The 22,758-nt window shown below is 41.5% G+C and overlaps 1 pseudogene; it reads left to right on the forward strand.

Moving 5' to 3' along the window:
- The first annotated feature begins 3,058 nt into the window (after positions 1 to 3,058).
- The window catches only part of LOC110322039, a 23,130-nt pseudogene continuing 3,430 nt past the window's right edge, over positions 3,059 to 22,758 (forward strand).

Consider the following 22,758-nt stretch of genomic DNA (forward strand, 5'->3'; position numbering starts at 1 on the left):
CAAGCTTCTTGACCTACCATGGCATCTAACTCACCTCTCTGCCTTGTTTTCTGACACTGGGTCACTCACTGGACCTGGAGGCCCACAGTTCAGCTAGGTTGCCTAGTCAGCAAGCTTTAGGGATCCTCCTGACTTGGCTCCCTCAGTGTGGGGTTACAGCTGCACACTGTCACCCCAGGCTTGTCACATGGGTGTTGTGCATGAGAACTCTGGTCCTCATGCTTGTGTGGAAAGTACTTTACCACTTGAATCATATCCTTAGCTCCCAAAGCTTTTGAACATCAAGAAATGACATTTCTAGAACAAATAAACTTGTATCAGACTAGAGTAGAGCAACTTGGTGTCTAAGAAGACAAAGAAGGAAAATGGTAAGATATGTATACATACATACATACACACACACACACACACACACACACACACATATATATATGTGTGTGTATGTATATATGTGTGTGTATATATGTATATATAGTGTTATGCATATATACTATATATAATATATACATATATACACAATATATACACACATACAATGTTACAGGTCTAGCCTGCCGTACTTATTACAGAGGGAGAGCAGGGCAATACTGTTGAGTTTAAGGTTCTAGGATGTGGGCATAAATGCAGTTCCAAATGCAGTGAGACAAGAGAAATGAGTTACTCTAAATAAATCCATGGGTAAGAAGGAATTAGGTGTGATCATAAAAAGATATACAATGATTATTAAAGAGGCAGAAAGGGGAAATAAAGCATTCAGAACATGAACTCCAATAGCGAAAGAAAATCAAACTATTGTGAATGTGGTTGTGGCCTAGGCATAAGGAGGAAATAAAGCTGTGGAGATAATTAAACACTAGTTTTCATGTAGCTCTCCAGTTAATAATGTCTTCCACCTCATCTGTTCCTGTTTCCATATGTACAGGTGAACATTTGCACACAAACAGAAATGTATATGTCATTTACGTCTACAACTCTATTCTGGTTCACATCAATAGCTTCTTTATATAGCTTTATAAGCTAAAGGATAGTTAGTCAATTAGTTGGTTACTTCAAACCAACATACTTTATAAAGAACTGATGCCTGGCTACTCATTTTTCTACTGGTTGGAGGTGGGTATTTCATTACTTCTCATTACCATTTACCGCAGATGAAACTACAGTTGAAACTCATTGACAAGTTGATAGGATAAGCATGCTAAGACAGGACCGTGAGAGCCGAGAGCATCCTAAAGACACTGGCACATCTCTGCTTGATCAGAGTTAGGCTTCGTTCTCCATGTCACTAATCCCAACCCAAAAGAGAAGGTGTGTTCCTGAGGAATTTGCTTGGAGGCTTGTTTCCCACAGATCATCATAGAAAATCTTTTGGTACTTGCAGCAACCAGAGATGAGTCACTAACCCTGCTTGGTTCATGATTTGGGTAAGGGGAAGGTTGAGATGCAAGACTTTGCCTCAGGAGCCTAATGTAAGCTTTCAAATGAGACCGAGAACAGAGTTGAGCCTAATCTGCTTTTTCTGTTAGTGTATGTTTACAGTTTCTGTTCGTGGAAAGTGAATGGCCCGGGAAACAGTCCTTTAGAAGGTATGTTGCTCTGAAGTAGCCAACTAGCTGACTTCCTCTCTCTCTGACCTTTCAGGGCAGACCCCGGAGGCAATAGTGACCCAAGGAATTAGAACAGGCAAAGAACAACACTAGACAGTTATAACCTCTATTTAATTTGATGAATCATTAACTCACTCATTCATCTCTCCACCCTTTTAACATCATTTCAACTCTACACCCAGCATTGTTGCAGACATTAGAGCTGTATCAGTCAACAAACACGTTCCTTTGCTTTCTCGTAACTTAACTTCAAGTAACGAGAAGCATTAAAACAATAAGCACACAGGTTAAATGTGGACTATTTTTATAAGGCACTGGGTATCACCGAGAATGAAATGCAGAGGAAGGCTTCAGGGCAAGGAAGAGAGGAGTGGAGGCAGTGAGAATCGCAGTTCATAAGGCAGAGTTCACACAGGCACTGACTCGTGCTGCGTCCATCAAAGGGGCTTTCCTCAAGGTGATTTGTAGGGGAACCTTCCAGCACTGCAGCAGTAAAGCCAAAGCGAGCAGCTCTGTGAGCTCCGTGCATGCTGCCAAGGAAGCAGAAAGGATGGCGGGAACTGGATTGGCTGAGCAGGGCTTCATGTGTAAATATGCTATAGAACGTTAAACCAAAAAGCCCAAATGGGAATTCGTACAGAGAAGCCTGTGCTCTGGGATAGTTCCTTGGCAAGTCAGTGCCACGGCTATTCCAGGAAAACCTGCATTCCAAAGGCCCAAAGGCGAACACAGGAGCCAGAGGAGGAATTGTTTGAATGTGTGCTGCTGCGGTGGGGAAAGCTGGAAGAGGAGGGGATGGGTACACCCGTGGAAAGAACGAAGCTGCTGCTGTAGCTGCTTTGAAGGAACGGACTGAAGAGGGTGGCGAGGGCGGGTGTCTGCGTCCTTTTTTGACCTAGTGGTTTCTTGTGAGTGTGATGTTTAGATTTGACAACTTCTCTGCTGGGACCTGAACAAAGACATCAGCAGCCTAGGAAGGTAAGGTCAGAAAGCTTCCACAGCTCCGAAACTTAGTTATACACTTTTCACCGCTTTCTATTTCACCCGGGGGGTAGTAGATCTGATGGGAGTTCCACTCAGACTGGTTTCCCCTAATGTGGTGCCTCGTCATTCATGCACTCAGGCACTCCAAAATGGAAAGTCCTTAAACTCTTGGGGGACAGCCAAGGCAATTTCCCTAGGGGACGCTTCATATTTTACTTCTGCCGCAGTCTGCAAATTCCATCCCAGTGACTGTGCATACCTGCAGATAGGATCCTTGGTCTATGTACCCTATTGCCTAGGGGGTGATGACCTATGTGCTCACCCTGTGGATTTCCCTGGAAGAAAATAATATCATGAGTCTCAGAGCTGCAAAGACCTTTCAAGATCTCTGAGACCCGTGTTTGAGTCAGCTCTGATGCAGACAAGTCAATGCCTGGCCCAAGGTAGGCAGTGGGGGTTTAACAGGAGCGATGGAAAGTGTCCAGCTGGACTGTGTTCTCAAGCCGTCTCTGGCAGTACTCCCCTTGCATTGACGTTTCTTCCCGGTCTCCAGCAAGAAGATCGTCCCTTACCCAGGTTAGAGATAAGGAGGGCCCAGACTCGCTGAGCCCTGTCCTCAGCTTCTCCACTTCTTAGGATTCCTCTAATACTTCTGAAGAGCATGCATCAAAGACTCAGACAGATTACTTTCTGGAGGATTCCAACCCACCTTTTATCAGTTGGCCCCTGATCTAGAAATAACTGTCACCAGGTTTGCAATGAGAGTAAAGTATACACAGTGTCCTAGAAGTCTACCTGTGTCTTAAGAAATTCAGCAATTTTGTGTGAAAAGTGCCTGGGAAATTCAAATAAGCATCTACTCACCAATGATAGGCCCATGTAACAGTTCCAGGTAAGTCTAGCTTGTTAAGCCAATGAGTTTATTTGGCTTACTTACAGGCTAATGGGCGACTCCAAACAACCCTAATCACCAAAAAGTTCCACCCCAGCATAGCTGATGACTTCTCTATGGATACAGAGAGGGCGTTCCCACTTCAGCTAACGTCCCACACGCTGTATCTTCTAGTTCCTCCCAAGACCATGAGAAATGAGGGCAGGATTACATAGGCTGGGAGGAGGGGTGCAGGGAAGAGTCCCAGGTGAGAGTCTATTGGCCCTCCCTAACGTCTCCTATGAGGGAATGCCAACTGGTTCTATCCTGAGGGGACCTTGCAGAGAGTCCCAGTTGCTCAAACAAAGATGGCAATGCCTGTACTGCACAGAGAACAGCATTCCACAAGGGACAAGTATAAACAAATCTAAGATCCTCCTCTTCATTTAACTTCCATTATGTATTTTCCCTGCTTTATTTTGTTTTCTCACAGCAACACACAGAACCTCAATGCCCTTGTGTGTATGACCCGTGTTGCATTACGCTGGACACAAAGTGCTTATCCATGGCTTACAATCAATTTCTTTGGGATCCTTCCATCTCGATACATGTCAGTGCCTCTGAATATAGGCAGGAGACTGGAAGTTCAGTGCTTCTCTGCAAACTTTAGTCTCATAGCTCAGAAGACCCAATGGCTGACAGCCGTCACAGTGTTAGTGCAAAACAAGTGGTGATACAACGTTGATAAGGAAATAAGACTTACTAAAACAGCAGAGGGACACTTGAGACTAAATCTGGGACAAAGCTTTTATTCCCTTCCTGACCTCCTTCACTTCTTGCCAAGGCTTCTGAAAATACAATGTTACCTCTAAGTTCTCCACTGGTGCCCAATTACACACTTGTGAGGGTTTCTGCTCTATGTAAGTTTCCACTCTATTAATTAGGAAGAAGTTTCACAGAATGGAGGTCTCCCTCTCAATAATATAAGATGGTCATTCAATGTTCACGTTTGGAAGCAGACAATGTCAAGTGCAAAACTCCCCCTGCCATCTATTGTGTTCCTCAGGAGCCTTTCATTCACTGTGTCTGAAAATGGAAACAATACATGCACAGGTCCATGGTGAGGACTGCCACGGACTGAGTGCACACTTAAGCAGTCGTGAAAAGCTCAGCTCTGTGCTGTTCCCTAGAGGATGCGGAGAGATGGGACGTGGTGTGAGTCAGGTCAGGAGACAACACCTTGTGATCCAAAGGATTTGTGTCCACTGCAGGGGAAGCAGGAATGCTGGTTCCAGCTGCCTGGAAGAGCTCTTCCACTCCTTCAGGTGGGAAGCAGCGGAAATGATTCATGGCATGTGGAGGAGAGTGATTCGACGCTGCTGTGGGAAGGGATACTGCGTGGGAAGGCCCTTGAGCAGCACCATAACTCTCCTTGTTTCTCTGCCTAGGATCAGGATCTACCCCGGAAGTGTAATGATGACCAGATATCTGTAATTCTCTGGAAAGGGCTAGGGGAGGTTCACAAGGCTGGCCTACTTTATACCCAAGCCAAGGTTTCCTCGGGTCTAAGACTATCCTGTACAAACCAGACAGGTTCCACACAGCGCTGAGAAGAATGGGAAATGTTTGATCAAAGGCTCAGGAATGGAAGCATTTAATTCAGGTATTTGAGAAAGTGTAACATATCAGATCATAAAAGTGCATTTTTTCCCTTAATAGACCTCATAAAGGTCAGCATTGTCACCCCATATAAGAAAAAAACCTCAGTATTCTTATATATATGTAAGTACATATGTATATATGTGTGTGTGTGTGTTTATGAGTGTATATATGTGTCTGTGTGTACATGTATGTGTGGAGGCCAAAGGATGGTGTTGAGTTTTCCCTCAAACTCTATGCACCTTAGTTTTCTTATTAATCAAAATTTGTTTTTTAGATAATTTTGTACCAGTATGAAATACATACTCACCAGTCACTCCTACCACTCCATCTCCCCATTCCTTACCACAAATCTCTCTTCTGCTCATGTCTATTCTTTCGTTCTCCCTTCTTTTTTCTCTTTGTGACCCAGTGAGATTATCATGGTTGTCGATGTCACTAAAGGTTTGGAGCTATCTGTTGGAACCAGGTGGGCTCTGTGGTGCCCCATCTTCCAGAATTGGTCAGTCGACAATAGTTCAGAAGTAAAGGGTACGGCTCTATGAGCCCTATTCTTTCTTGATTTACTGGTGGTAGTGCTGGTCTTGTGTGGTAACCTCATGTAAGACCAAGGGTAGGTATCTATGGTTGTTGTGAGTTAACTAATGATTGTGACAGTTATATTAAGTCTAGAGAATGGCAGTTCATAGCTCTTCACTCTGTCTAATGCCTCTTATATGCTTCCCATCCCCCTCTTCCTTAACATTTCTTGAGGCTTAGGGGTAGTATTGAGTTTCTCATGAACCTGGCACTTAACAATTTAGCGAGGGTAGTAGGCGAGCAAGTCCCGGTGATTCTCCTGTCTCTGCCTCCTCTGCACTGTGACTAAAGTCACCTGTTGTCAGCCGGGCTTGGTGGCACACGCCTTTAATCCCAGCACTCGGGAGGCAGAGGCAGGCGAATTTCTGAGTTTGAGGCCAGCCTGGTCTACAAAGTAAGTTCCAGGACAGCCAGGGCTACACAGAGAAACCCTGTCTCGAAAAAACAAAACAAAACAAAACAAAACAAAACAAAACAAAACAAAACAAAAGTCACCTGTTGTCATGCTCAGCTTTTAAAGTTTATACTGGGGATCCCCTTGGTCTCCCAAGATCTAGTTACCAGTAGCTAAAGAATGATCATGATAAAGGGAATTATAGAATAACTTCCCATTGATGATTTCAGCTCTGGTTATAACTCTGCCAGTCGACTTGCCATTTCCCAAGGCTTTTGTCTCAACAGAGACATCCAGATCACTGTGAATTCAACATCTATCCTTGGAGATTAGCCTAGAGAAAGTGGGAAATTATTATTCAATTTAGTCTCATTGTGTCAGATTTTAGATGACTTTTTTTCTTTTGCCAATCTGATAGATGACATTATATACCTGTGATTTATTTTATGATATTCCTGTAAATTTGAGTGGTTTATATGTACTAATGATTAAATGTTTTTCTCTTTTTTACACAACCTGTTTATCTTTGATCTGTGTAGAGTTCATGTCTAGTCACACTTTAAGTGGGGTTTTAAAATATTGTACTTTTTCCCATTGCAACTTCCTTTGATTCCACAGGTGCAATATCATTGCTTCTTATTATGTTTAGGAGCTGCTAATGCAAATAATATATTATTTGGCCACCTAACTTTTTCCATATGGTAATCTTCAATATGCCCCATATGTTACCATTTTTTTCCTCCTATCCTCTATCAATCCCTAAAGGTTCATCACTGTGTCTGATGAAAATTATGGTCAAGACCAGCATAATCTCTTATATTTTAGACTGGAGAGATCCTCATCCCCAGGCCAATGATTGTCCTTCAACCTATGCTAGTGGTGACCATCTTGTCTTCTGCCATGTTCATGCCACTGGGTAAGGAGGTTGGGGATGTGTTTATGCATGACTACTTTTAGATTATGATGTTTTCAACACCTAAATCATTCCTTACCTCATGACTTGTGTATTTTATGTGACAGCTTCAAAACATGGTATCCAAATTCTTTGCTATTCACTTTATTGAGAAGTAAAGTCTATGTCCTTGCCTTTCAATCTAACTTCAGAAACTATTTGACCTCTAGAGTTCAGTGGATATCATTCTGTGGCTGTTTCTGGATTTATGTGTCACAAAACTTGCTGCTTCTATTTCTTATCACTTCAGATGCCAACTTTTAAAGTCTAGTTCCTGTATATCATAGATCAGCCAAAGTGGGAAGGCTTAACCATGCTATATCCTGAATCCAAGGTGAACTCTTATCCAACAGCCAGCACCAACTGGCTACAAACTGAGCCACTGTCAAAGGAAATCCTTCCTTTCTATTCAAATACATTTTACTTCTGACAGCAGACATATGTGAGGTTTTCCTGTATATTAAGTAATTCTTCAATTATCTGTGTTCACCATCTAGATTTCCTATAATTTAATGTATTTCTGATGCCCAGTTACCTAGAATGTGGTTGAAGTCTCTGTCCCTTAAGACTTTCCCTAATCCATGTTCTCATTGCAGTCCCTGTGCTCGTGACAGAAGTACAGATGTTACCTGTACTTCTAGTCAACTGGCTGTAAATCAAAGGTTCTCATACACTTCTCCAGATTTAAAAACTTGCTCCAAGGGGCTAATATACATGAGAACACATCATGTTTATCAGTGTGTTTAAAAAGCCTATAACCCAGGAATAACCACATCCTTGTACACAAAGATGCATAAAGTCAGGGTTGGAGATGAGATATTGTAATAGTATATAGAGTTTCTATAGCTTTGCTGGCGTGCCACTCTCCCTGTACTTCATGGTCACTATCATTCTGGATTCTATCATTTAGGATTTTTATGGCAGTTCCAAGGAAGCATGAATGAATGAAAGATGGTCTTCAGTACTTGAACTTAATCTCCAGCTTCTCTTACCGTGCTGGAGATCTGTGGATGGAAAATGAGTGTTCTCACCATTCGTTCATCATACAAACCATCAACTATCTTCCACATGTCAATACTTTAGCATAAATTCAGGTATGGTAGAGAGGGTTCTATGTAATTAGAGTTGATGGCCCCATAGTCAATAGTATGTGATCAGAACAAAATGGATTCGGGTTATCTTACTACTAGAAGTAGAAAGAGCAGACTAAAGATCTTCATTTCTCTCTCCTTCTCCAGATCCAATGCCCCAGTCTCATCCCACAGTTCTGCAGAATACATGAGGTAGTCTCCCCAGTATCCTGGCTCCACATAGTGCTTTGCCTCCAAACTTCCTTCTCCAGACCCATTGCTTTGTCCCAACCTTGAACTTCAGCAGGCACTCCCTGGGAACCCACTCTGAACAGGAAAGCAAGAGGGCTAACTGGAGATCTTCACCTCTCCCTCCATTGCTTCAAGTTTAATCTTCCAACCTCATCACAAGCTCTGTCGCAGACCTTTCTTGCTCTCTGCCCCCATTCCCAGGGGACTAACTAAATAGATTCTAGTGGAACACCATGGTTTTCTCCCTCCTATATCCCCTGTCAGCCAGTCACAGTCCATCCCCATTCCTATGTGTCAGAAACAAAATTTACCAGGAACTCCAGGGGCCACACCTACCAAACCCCAGAAGAATTTCTTACCAGGCAACACACAGTCACCACACTCTCCTAAGAACCAGTAGGGAACAGAAATCAAGAAGCAAATCACCTGCCCAACAAAGACAAAACCAGATATTAGAGCCTAGAATTATAACCATCCCAACCCCAGTTGTCTAACTAGTATGAAACATAATAATGGTCAGGATGATAGGACTCCACTAGAACCCAGGAACCTCACACAGTAGGCTCTGGATAGTCCAGCATCTCAAACACACACAGAAATACCTTTAAACAGTCTTTATAAATATGACAGAGGTCCTTAAATAGGAAATGAATAAATCCCTTAAAGAAATCTGTGAAAACACAAACAAAATCATTCAATACCTGAAGAATCCAAAAAGAAAACCCAAACTGAGTGAAGTCTGGAAATGAAAACTTTAGTAACCCAAATGGGAAGAAGAGGTAACTTTCACAGACAGAATATAAGAGACAGAAGAAAGAGTGTCAGGCATTGAAGACAAGGCAGACAGAAGAAAGTTATATCAATCAAAGAAGATGTTAAATTAAAACAAAACAAACAAAACCTTCTGGCACAAAACATCTAGGAAACCTGGGGCATTATTAAAAGAACAATTCTAAGACTAATAGGACTAGAGGAAGGAGAAGACATGCAGGTCAAAGGCATGGAAAATGTTTTCAACAAAATAATAGGAGAAAATGTCCATAATCTAAAGAATGAGATGCCTGTCATGGCCCAAAAAGCATATGGAACAGCAAATAGACTGGCCCAGAAAAGATAGTCCCCCTTAGCACATAGTAATCAAAACACTAAACACACAGAACAAAGAAAAACCATGAAAAGGGAAAAAAACCAAATAACATATTAAGGCAGATCTATTAGAATTACATCTGACTTCTCAAGGAAGACTCTAAAAGCCAGAAGACCCTGAACAAATGGGTTGCAAACTTTAAAAGACCACAGATGCCAGCCAAGACTACTACACCCAGAAATTTGTCACCATAGGTGGAGAAAATAAAACATTCCATGACAAAAACCAAAGTTAAGTAGTATCTACAAATTCTTCTCTAAAGAAGGTACTAGAAGGAAAACTCCAACATAAAGAGGTTACTACATCCAAGAAAACAGAAAGATATAATCCCAGATCATCAAAATCAAAATAGATCAATTTCTCGTATGAACATAGATGCAAACATTCGCAGTAAAAATGCTTGCAAACTGAATTCAAGAACACATAAAAAAACTCATGCACCATGATCAAGTAGGCTTCATCTTAGAGATGCAGGGATGTTCAGTATACATAACTTGATAAATGTTATCCATCATATAAAAAACTGAAAGACAGAGATCACATGATCATCTCATTAGATTCAGAAAAAGCCTTTGATAAAAATCTAACATCCTTTATGATAAAAGTCCTAGAGACATTAGAAATACATGGGACATGCATAAACAAAATAAAGACAGTTTACAAAAAAGCCCATAGCCACCATCCACGTAAATAGAAACTCAAAACAATTCTACAAAAATCAGGAATAAGACAAGGTTGATCATAATCTCCATACTTATTCAACATAGTGCTGGAGAAGTCTTGGCTAGAAAAATAAAATAACTGAAGGAGAGCAAGGGGCTATAAATTGAAGAAGTTGAAGTATCTTTATTTGTAGGTAATATGATAGTATACATGTGACACAAAAATTCCACCAGGAAATTCCTACAGCCATACCATGCTGGTTTTATTACTATAAGTAAAATAATAAGCAGCAGTAAAGTAGCTGGACATAAAATTAACTCAGAAAACGAACAGGGACCTCCCATATACAAATGACAAATGGGCTGAGAAAGAAATCAGGGCAGCAACAGCCTTCACGATAGCCCCAAATCATATCAAACATCTTGTGGTGGCTCTAACCAAGCAAGCAAATGACTTGTATGATAAATACTTCAAGTCACTGAAGAACAAAAGTGAAGAAATTAGAAGATGGAAAGATGTGTTAACACAGTAAAAATTGTCATCCTACCAAAACCAATCTATAGACTTAGTGCAGTCTCCATCAAAATTTCGACACAATTCTTAACAGATCTTAAAAGAACAAATTTCAGCTTCATATGGAAACAAACACACAAACAAATCCAGAATAGCTAAAATAATCCTGAATAATAAAAGAACTTCTGGAGGTATCACTAATCCCGATTTCATGTTGTACTACAAAGCTATAGTAATGAAAACAGCATGGTACAGCTGGCAAACAAAACAAGACCCCAAAAACAGCCCAGCCCACAACATCAACACCCCAAGTATGTTGACCAACGGAATTGAATTGAAGACCCAGACATACATCCGCACACCTATGGGCATCCAATATTTTAAAATAAAAAATCCAGAAAAAATATATTGGATAAGAGACAGCATCTTCAACAAATGGTGCTGGTCAAACTGGATGGCTGCATGTAGAAGAATCCAAATAGATCCATACTCATACCCTGCATAAAACTCAACTCCAAATGGATCCAAGACATCAACATAAAACCAGAAATATTGAATCTGGCAGAAGAGAAAGTAGGGGACATCCTTGAATTCATTGGCATAGGAGCAGATGTTTTACCAACTACACATTCAATAAGGCTAATTCCCACAATATATGAAAAACTCCAAAAATTAGATATCAAAAAACCTAATAAACCCATTGAAAGTAGGGTGCAGATATAAACAGAATTCAGAAGAAACTCAAATGGCTGAGAAACACTTAAATGTTCAACACTTTTAGTCATCTGGGAAATGCAAACCAAAACTACTTGGAGATTTCATCTTATACCTGTCAGAATGGCTAAGATCAATAAAACAAGTGACAGCTCATGCTGGCGAAGATGTGGAGTCAGGGGAATATCCATCCACCACTGGTGGGAATGCAAACTTGTATAGTCAGTATGGAAATCAGTGTGATGGTTTCTTGGGAAGACAGGAACAAACCTACCTCAAAAATCCATCTATACCACTCTTGGTTATATGCCCAAAGGATGCTTCATCCTACCACAAAGACGCTTGCTCAACCATGTTCATTACTACTTTATTCATAATAGCCCGAAGTTGGAAACAACCGAGATGTCTTTCAACAGAAGAGCAAATAAAGATGATGTGGTACATTTATTCAATGTAGTATTATGCAGTTGTTTAAAAAAGATAACAGCAAGTTATTTTCAGACAAATGAGTGGACCTTGGGGAAAATCATCCTGAATGAGTTATCTTAGATCCAGAAAGACCAATACAGTACATATTCACTTATATGTGAGTATTAGTTGTTAAGTCAGTGATAAACAAACTAACCCATAGTAAGAAACTAGAGGGTACAGACAGAAGTCATTAAGAACAGGAACTAAAATAGATAATTATGGATTGAAGGGGTGCTAGAATAGGAGGATCAAGAGGGGGTGAAGAGGGGAGATGGGGAAAGGCAGCTAAGATTAAGGGGCATTTGAGAGGCAATGGAAACCTTATACAGTAATGCTTCCTAAAATATATGTATATATGAAGGTGATCTAAATGAAAGTGCCAAATAATGGGGGAGATAGAGCCCCAACTGGCCATCTCTTATTACCAAATGAAGATACCAGTAGCAGGATTGGATTACACTTAATTGAATTGCTGGGCAAAGGGGTCCCATGGGAATCCCTCAACAAACCCAGTCTGTTACCAAGACTATCGGTTATTGTCCACACACTGACAGCAAGGCACCTCTGATGAAGACAAAACCTATATAACTTATTGAACATGGAAAAGTTGAGCTTGGGCCTACATAGAGCCTTCAACCCTGTGTTCTAGCATTTTTGGCACTAAAAGAAAAACATACACACCAAGCCAACTGCAAGTCCTTGGATCTACAAAATTGTCCTGCTTTCAAGATATGTCTAAGCTTTCAAGATATCCTGCTTTCAAGATGTGTCTAAGTAACCAGCCAATGTCTGATTTGATTTAAGACCCACTCAGTGAGATGGGTCTCATACCTGACACTGCTTCGGTGACTAAGAACCTGAAAGTAGGTAGTACAGAGACCTAGGGTAAAACTAGTTACTTCTGGTCTAAAAAATTTAGAAATAAAAATAAAACATAGTGACAGAACTAGTACTAACGACATTCTGTTATGCTCATAGATGTGTGCCTTGCTCAGCCACTTTCAGAGAAGCTCCCTTCTACAGATGGAAATAAATACAAAACCTACAGTCAGACAATATGCAGAAAATGAGAGAACCATGAAACACTTAGCCTAAATCAGGATGTCTCCATCAAAATGCCTTCCCTGAGACCCAGAGAACCCCAAGGAAGAGGAGGTAGAAAGAGTGGAAATCCAGAGGGGATGGAAGATATCAAGAAAAGATGGCCCTTTGAATCAACATTAGGAAAGCCCATACTAACTCACAGAGATGAAACAGCACGCACAGGGCCTGCTTAGGCCTTTATCAGGTCCTCTGTGTATACCTTATGGCTTCCAGTTTAGTGTTCTCATGGGATTCCTACATGTTCAGTGAGTGGTTCTCTGATTCTTATGCTTTTCTTTCTGTTGGTTCATCTTGTACAACCTTGATGTGATTATTTTTGTTTTATCTTATTGTGTTTTGTTCTGTTATATTATTATCTCTTGGAAGCCTGCCCTTTTCATTACTTAACTAATATATATGCTTTATATCTACAATCAGTTGTATCCCACTTCCCTCCTCTCCTCCCAGCCCAACCCTCACAAGTCCCTCCCTCCCCTTAAGGGACCGGCCCCCATAGGTACCAACTTGCCCTAGCACATAAAGTTCCTATAGGACTAAGCTCATTCTCTCCCACTGAGGCCCTACAATACAGTCCAGGTAGGGGAAGGGGATCCAAAGACAGGCAACAGAGTCAGATCTAGTTAACAGAGGAATCTCTAATGGCTGAGATACACTTAAAGAAATGTTCAACATCCTTAGTCATCAGGGAAATGCAAATCAAAATGTCTCTGAGATTCCATCTTACCCCACCAGAACAGCTAAGATAGAAAACTCCATTGACAGCGCATGCTGTTGAAGATACAGAGCATGGGGAACACTCTTCCCTTGCTGATGGAATTGAAAACATGTACAACCACTTAGGAAATCAATTTGACTATTTCTCAGAAAATTGGGAATAGTTCTACCTCAAGACCTGAGCATATACCCAAAAGGTTCCCCACCATACCACAAGGATACTTGCTCAATATGCTCATAGAAGTTTCATTCATAATAGGCAGAAACAGTAAACAAACTAGATGTCCCTCAACTGAAGAATGGATAGAGAGAATGTGGCACATTTACACAATGGGATACTATTCAGCTATTAAAAAAAAGATATCATGAAAATTGCAGGCAAATGGATGTAACTAGAAAATATTATCCTGAGTGAAGTAACTCAGACCCAGAAAGACATGCATGGTATGTATTCATTTGTAAGTGAACAATAGCCATAAAATGCAGGATAACCATGCCACCATCCACAGACCCAAAGAAGCTAAGTAACAAGGAGTACCCAAAGGAGGATACTGGAATCTCATTCAGAAGGGGAAATAAAGAGATCAGAGGTAGATGGAGGATGGGAATTAGGTGAGAAGGGGAATGAGGACCAGGTATGGGGAGGGGGGAAGGAGGAGAGAGCTGGGAGAGAGGGTGGGGAAGGGGAGGGGGAGAGAGCTGGGAGAGAGGATGGGGAGGGGGAGGGGAGAGAGAGATGGGAGAGAGGGTGGGGAAGGGGAGGAGGAGAGAGCTGGGAGAGAGGATGGAAATTGGGGGGAGCTTGGGGAGCAGGGAGGGGCAGGGCATCTCTGGGATGAGCTGGAGACCTGGGATGGAGATGGCTCCTGGGAGTCTACAGGGTGACCCTAGCTGAGACTCCTAGCCGCAGGTGACATGGAGTCTGATGTGGCCATCTCCCAAGCCCATTACTGTTTGTAAAGTCATGTAGACCATCTATCTACATTAATTACTCTGTTTTAAGATGGTAAAGAGCCAGGAAGAGAAGTGAATCTGATCTTAGGCCTTTTAACCTCCTCTCTGGTGTTCCTTTCTTTCAAGGTTTCCAGTCTTTCTACTACTCAAGCTGTCAATGTTTACATGATCCTATTAGTCTCAAGGGAGTGTGGATGGGGACATGGTGATAGTAGAAACTGGACTCATTTTACTCTCCCAGGAGAGATGTTATTGCTCTTTGTAACAGACTCATCATGAGCTAGAAGCATGATTATCTGCTGATGTGGTGAACATTTCCATGTGGGTAACAATGGTGAAGAAAGCAGACTCCCCCACTACTGAGAACAGGGTCCTATGGACTCCCTCAAATTTCATGCAACATATTGCTTAAGACAATTGCAAGTCTGTAGCTTTAAAAGTGTAAATGGAAAAGGAGGCAGAAAGATTGTAAGATCCAGAGGCAAAGACACCAAGACCAATGCACATATGGACTCACAGAGACTGTGGCAGCATGCAAGGGGCTGACAGGCTCCAAGTGTGACAGTAGAGGTGGACACAAGCCTATATCCTGAACTGTGTATAACTGACAATCACAATGAAGCAAATGAAAAACTATTTTTCTTCAACAGAATCTCACCAGGCATACAAACCAATCTTAAGTTCAGGTTTCATACCCAACAGTATATGATAATACAAAATGAAGTCAATGGTATTTTAAAAATATTTATTTATTTAGCTAGTTAATTTATTTATTTTGGTCTCATAATGCTTGATTGGGCATTTACCTCCCCCTTTTTTCTTCCCCTACAGGTCTTTTGTTTATATATTATGGTTTCAGATTTTGTGGTTTGGGGGATTTCTGTGTCTACCAAGGTGTGTCTACATCTATCTGTGTTTCTTGTGCTTTTTCTTTGGCTCTGTTTTCTTCTATTTAGATTTGTTTTTAAATTGTATTACTTTTTGTTCTTTTTTAAAAAGATGCCTGTCTGTTTTCTAATGAGAGAGAATGAGAAAAGATCTGGAGTTGGGTTAGTGGAGAGATGGAAAGGATGTAGAGAAATTGGAGGAGGGGAGACATAATCTGGATATATTGTATGAAAAAAAGCCCTATTTCAATATAAAATAAAAGCATGAATGGGGAGATGTCTGTGTGTTTAGTGTATGAAAGATTTTTGTTTCTTCCAACTGTCAGCTGCTTGGAATTGACACCACACTGTTAACTGCATTAACCACCATGGTGCTTTATATTTACAGGCAGAGAGGTTTTGTTTTCTAATTTTTGTCGATGCAACAGAATGGAAAACTCTTGAAACCTGGGACTAGATTCTGAGAACCATTCTTTTCCAAACCTCAAAAGGGGAACCAAAAATAAGAATGTGCATAGACAGTGTAGATAGTATATGATGATTTAAGTCTAATTTGGAAGATCCAGCATTTGAGACAATTGATACACACACACACACACACACACACACACACACACACACACGCGCGCGCGCGCGCGCGCGCGCACGCACACACACACCAGATTGCTATGTTCTCCATTGATTGCTTAAGAGAAAAGCTATAAGCTATGAAAATTCCATGATAGCTCTACAAATGACCTAGAGAAAGCTAACAATGGCCAAGTATAACATGAAATGGTTGAGGAGATCTTTGATGATATGCCAAATGAAGATAAGTACACATTGGAAGTATAATTGTGAGACATTTTCTTTAGGTGAGAAAGTGATTCCAGAATTCTGAGGTAATTGTGTAGTAGAGTTCCAAAACAGAGGTAAGGCAGGACCAGATGGGAGCCAGAGCAAACAAGTTGCTTGCCGCCTCCGAAAGAGATCTAAAATGAACTGGAGTTTCTACAGGACCATTTAAGATCATTCAGGCTCTGGGCCTGAGTATTTGCAGCGTGAGGAGTTCCTTGGAGACATTAAGCCTGCAGGAGAGGAGAGAGCAGAGACAAGGACGCAGCCTCTCACCTGTGCTTCTCTGACAATGAAACACACGGGGCAACAGTGACAAATGGGTCATTTGGCAGCAGTGACAGTGTTGATTTCAGTTGCTTAGGAGAAAATCTCACAGTTCTCCTGGTGAAATGGGAGGCAAGGAAAAGGGCAAGTTCTATCCTTGATGAAATACCAATGCTTATTGTTTTTTTTTCCCATAAATACTAGATTGCAATCAGGAGAACTGAAATAGAAATCACTATATCTATTCATGAAGACATGTGAAGCAGAGTTTTATAAAACAACTTGTTTTTTCTAAATCTGTCTCTTTGAGCTTTCCTTCCTTATTTTTAGTAACAATGTTTTTAAAAGGTTAGTTAAACAGTACAAAGAATATATAGCTAGGACCAGTTCAAAGGGGAGGGGAAATGCAATGTCAAAGGAGACAGAAAAATAGTAACTAGAACTTACTCTCCAAGGATGGCATTATGAGAAATTCAATCCATAGGGAGATATAAACAAATGTCTACCTTTCATCATAAGGCCCCCACAATGAACCAAAGTAAGATATCCCCAGAGCCTGTCTTGGAGGGCCAATGAGTTTATTGGGCTTGCTTATGGGCCATGAATGACAAGTTCTTACAGAATCATGGGTGGTTCTCTAGCAGCTACACCAATGGAAAGTCTCACATCAGCATGGATGATGATGATGATGATGATGATGATGATAATGATGATGATGGAGGGGAAGGGGGCCCCTGCAAATGTCAGCAGAGAAATGACCCGTGTGAGGCAAGAAGGAAATCTGTTTTAAAGAAAAAATGGTGACTATAATAGAGTCGGTGGTTGAATGCACTGTCTTTATGGCTAGTCTAATTAATATAGGCAGCACAAGAGAATGACAAGAGTAGCTAACAAAGGACTGACGAAAGGGGAAAACCATCTTAACCAAGATGGCCATTCACAGGTTACTTGAGAGATTTTGTCTATCTCTTTATGCAAATCATTTATGTGACCATAAATAGTATGGGGAAAATGAACACATGAAAGCAACACATGCCAAGGAACTGTTGATAATCAAGATTATGCTTAAGCACCAAATAATATACAGTAGTTCTATTTTTCAAAACTGTGATTCTCAACTCACCCATCTCTTGATTCATTTCTGCTAGTACTTTTTACTGTAATATTAGTAGTTTTACTAATCAGACAGGTCATCTTTGAGCCCTCTCTTTGTATGCCTGGGATAGGCAATTAGAAAGGTGTTATGGTTCCAACCATTACAAGGTACAGTAGATACAAAGAATCATCACACTTTTTCAGGGAGAGCTCTTCTTACATCTATTGATCAATTGTCCGTCCATAGCATTTGCAGGGACCCCCGACACACACATATGATGGCTTCCCTGTAGATGCATAAGTGGAGTCTCCCTGCTTCCCAGTCAACCTTTAAATTTCCCTATATTCTAGAATGTCTCAAGATCTCAAGACCATGCGCAGTTAGGGCAGAGCCACATGCAAGAGGTCCAGGAAGGGGCAGCAGGAGTCTCGTCTATAAGGAAACATCCAGAGTCAGCTAGCCCTATCTTGCAAGTGACCACGGTGTTCTGATAAAAATGAATGCTGCTTTGCTTGGGAGATCACATTCAGCAGATGAGAAGGATTCAAATCAAGTAAGGAGAAGGGTAAAATGAAGGGCTTGTCAGGTCAGGAGAAATGGCACACGCTGAAGCAGACACTATGAGGACTCCATTCCTCCCGGTGTTTGCAGGAAAGAAATTACAGGTCCCAAATCCATTAAGTTACTCATTTAAAGATACACTGTTTCTAGGCTAAAATGAAAACTTCTTGATCCTAAAGCCCACATCCCTTTCCCTGATGCCCCGCCCCCATCTCATAAGCTCACAAGAATGGCAGACAAATACGATGTAATAAAAACCTGTGAATCAAGAGTCACTTTATTATTTTTCATTTCCATCTAGTTAAACTTTCTGAGATGAGTACAAAAAGAAGCAAAATAGCTTTCTAGAGAAATATGTATTTCCTGAACTGATGTAGCTCAATTAACTTACAGCGCTAACCCTCTAAAGAAAGAGGTAAGGACACAAAGTAGCCCATCATCTGGGAATTAGCTGAGGGAGAAGAAATATTGAGGAAGGGAAGGAGGGAGGGAGGGAGGGAGGGAGGGAGAGAGATTGAGACCTTGACAGCTGCTTAGTTACAAAATGTTGTGAATTAAGTTCATGATCTTGTGAGAGACAGTCCAACTTCTGCCTTTGATCTTCAGGAGTTAGGTGCTCTGAGTGTCTCTAGTCAACACAAAAGGCCTGTTGGAGACCAGGCTGAGATACACCAGGCCTTGGACAGCTCTCACTTAGTAGCCATATAGTTCTTTGTTGAGAGCCCAGTTGCCCCCTCCTTCCCAAGGCTGTTCCACACCCTCCCTGCCAAGACTGCTCTATCTCCCTCCTCCCAAGACTACTTCCTAAGCTGACACCTGGGAGAATCCAGGACTCTGAGATTAGCTGCCCGGTGTTCCGGAGCAGTGACGCCAAGACTCTGAGAAAATCACAAGAAGTTTCAAGTCTGCAGTCAGCATCCCCCCATTTGTCCTTCGCTCTGTTTCTTGTGATCGTTTCTCAACCCCTCCCCATTCCCCCTCACAGTGTTTATAACCAAATGTTCAAGCTGGCAATAAACGAAGCCTTGACAACTCTTTGCTTGGCTTCCCTCTTCTTTCCCTCCCATTTCTTACTTTTAGGCTTGGTCCCCCTCGACCCCACAAAATAGCTTGTCCCACGGGCCTGGAAAGGCCAACTTAGGACCGATTACTGCTGGCCCTGGTGAAGCAGTATCTAAGTCACTCTAAGCCTCTGGAAGTAGGGAAGAAATGAACCAAGCAAATAGGAAATAAAAAGGCAAGAGAAGAAATTCATCTCTTCATTAAGAGTAATTTTCTCAATATCTTTCTAGCTCTGGCATCTATCCCCAATGTCTGTAGTGTCCTGGGTTAGTCTCACAAATAAATGCATAGCAGACTGCATAAACTGCTTAGTTATCCTTGAATATAGGGTTTGATTAACCCAATCTTCCATATTCAGAAATTAAAACTGATAAGATTAGTTAACTGGTCAATTGAGCAATAAATAGATATATAGAAAAATGCCAGGTGGTAGACAAGGGTAAAATATCTGAACAATGGCTCCTAAGACCTGGGTAGATGTGCACAGCACCCTAGTGGATGCTAAAGAAAGAGCTCTTCTGATATCTTTGAGCTGATCAGATCAAGTTAGATCTAGTTTTCCCCAAACTCCCTCAAACTCTACTAGTTTCTATGTTATCTCATTGTATCCGCTGCATCTGCTTGGACAGCTGATGGTTTAAGTGGCTGAAGATCTCTGTCTGAAGAACAGAGTGCTTTTTCAGCTTTATTCTCAAGCTGCTCTGGTTGCTGCTTAGCCATCTCTAGCCACTTTGCATTGCCAGGGACATCAGTTTTAGAAGCTTCAACTGGGTCAAGTCTGAGAAGACTGGGACACAAGGAGTGCTGTCACTTTATGTCTGACACCAAGGCTACACACAGGAGATATATGTAAGGGGCCTTGGATAACTAGAATCAATAGATGATACCAAGACAGTTTTTTAGAAATATATTTTGACTTTCTGAAATTAAAATATGAATTACATCATTCTTCCCTTCCCTTTCCTTCCTCCAACTCTTCTCATGCTCCTCATGTTCACTCTCAAATTTATGCTTTCTATTTCCTTAATTGTTGTGTGGCCTCTCATATCTTGAAGCTGCTCATTTTATTTCCAACCCCGCTGTTGTGTGATGCTCCTCCAAGCATAACAGTCACTACTGCCTTACTCAGAACAACTGTGTGATTACCTCCAAGAAACCATCAGCAAGGGTGTGAGACACCCACATGAGACTCCAACCACTCCTTCCTGTCCCCCTTCTCAGCTACACATAATTCTGGCCCGGTTGCACATGGTCCTGAGTATTCAAGTGTACAAAGACGTTAGAAGGTTAATTGGAGGGGAATTCCACCTGAGCAGGTACGGTGAAGTTGTCATCAGCACTGGGGTGGAATCTTGAAGTGATAAAGCTATTCTTGAACCATTCATGCTCCTGTAAACAATCCTTCACCTGTGCTCCTGTAAGTTATCCCGATAAACTCATTAGCTCACCTAGTGAGACTTGAGTAGAATAGCTAATTTAATCCATTGGGGTGGCTATTTGTTGACTTCTAGAGAAGTCAACACACCTACAAATGGCTACTATCACCTTCATGTCTGTCTTCTTAGTCACAGTGAACTCCTTGGGGTTGAGAATGATCTTTTATTTCTGTGTCTCTACTATAGGCATTTACCTTGAGACCAGTTTGCTGTGTGACCAACTTTTCCTGGGGAAATGAAAAATACCTCATACAGGGAACTGATGACTGCCAAAATACAGACAGCCCCAAGGTCTACCTTGGTGAATCAATGAGTCTTATTGAGGTTATTTGCAGGAATATGAGTGATGAGTTAGTTGCAGGAATGTAATTGACTCAAAGACAGCTCTATCAGCAGGGCCCACCAGAGCAAGGGTGACAGCTGACAGAAGCTATGAACCTGGAGTACACTGCACAATCTGCAGGCAGCTCTAGGGGAGTGTCTTTTCCATGTGGCTCAGCTAATATTTATCTAAAAATGACTTTTTATTGCCTGTTCTAGGAAACAGCAATGATGGCTTTGTTTCAAAATGTATGATCAGACTACCTTGTTAGTGATATGTTTTGTAGTGTGGAACGAGATGTGGCAGAAGGGGGGGTGGCTTAGCAGGCCCATGCTGAGGCACTCTGTCCCCAAGGTACCAGCTATATGAAGGGTCTAGTCTAAAATGAAGTTTATTTGGGGCATGGGAAGTGGGGGGGGGGGTGAGAAGAAAGTCAGGGAAGAGAAAGAAAGGGGACAGAGAAGGACAGAAACAGAGAAGAGACAAAGAAGGAAAGAGGCTGGCCGGGAACACATGGAGAGAGAGAGGGAGATGTGAGAAAGCGCGTGAGAGAGAGAGAGAGAGAGAGAGAGAGAGAGAGAGAGAGAGAGAGAGAGAGAGAGGAGAGAAGAGAGAGCGCTCAAACAGTCCTTTTATAGCAAGTCAGGTAAGTTACCTGGCTATTGCTAGGTAAATGTTGGGCAGAGCCTAGAAGAAATGCTAACAGTAAGGTCCATCTTCCAAATTTGTCCTTGTTTCAGGTTGTTATGGTCAACTTGTTATGTGTATGTTCTGTCTTTTTAACTGGGCCTATTTGCCAAATATTATCAAATCCCCTACTTGGAAACCCCTACTCCTGAGCCACAGAACCTTCTCTTCCCCATGTCCATTGTTGATCTCTTGAACCTGACCTTAGGGAAAGACAGTTCCTTGTGTAAATGTAGAAAAGCTTGCTTTAACTAATGTGGCCACTATGTGGGTCAGTGGTCTTTCCCCTCACATCTGTGGAATTAACACACCCTGCCCTAAAGTATCTGATTGTTTCTCTTTCTCTTTATATCCTTTGTCTTAAGACCTTTTCCTCCTAATTGGAAAGTTTTCACCTCAGAGGAAAGTGCTACACAACACAACAGAAGGCCTAATTGTCTCCATAAGTTCTAGCATTATAACAAGTGTTATTGTGCCAGGTTTTCACCACTATGACAAAGTATCTGACACAGACAATTAAAATGAAGACCAGCTTCTGTTAACTGAGGTTTCAGAGGCTTCTCAGTAGGCTGGGTGCAGTGTCCATTTCAACACAAAGCATTGCTTCTGCTTATCCACCCCATGTGTGTGTAAGCTACAGTCCTGGGTTTTTTTGTATAGATGTCTAACGTATTTGTGTTTTAGGCTGTTATCTCAAGAGCCCAAAAGTTTATTAAAAAGTTAAAGTTTAAACAGTAGTAAAGACATAGTAAGCTGAGGCTAATTTATTGCTGAAGAACTATTTTAAACAAATTGTGTGGCCTAACTTTACAGTGTCTATGGTAGAGGACAATAAGGTCCTTCAAGCTCACTTACCATTCATTCATTGACTCAAGAGCACTTTTCACTCCAGGAAAGTTCACACATGGTAAATTCCCTCCATTCCTCCACGGATTCCACAGATACACTTTTTTTTTTTTTT

Source organism: Mus pahari, chromosome 5 (genome assembly GCF_900095145.1).
Source record: "Mus pahari chromosome 5, PAHARI_EIJ_v1.1, whole genome shotgun sequence".
In the NCBI taxonomy this organism is placed as follows: Eukaryota; Metazoa; Chordata; class Mammalia; order Rodentia; family Muridae; genus Mus; species Mus pahari.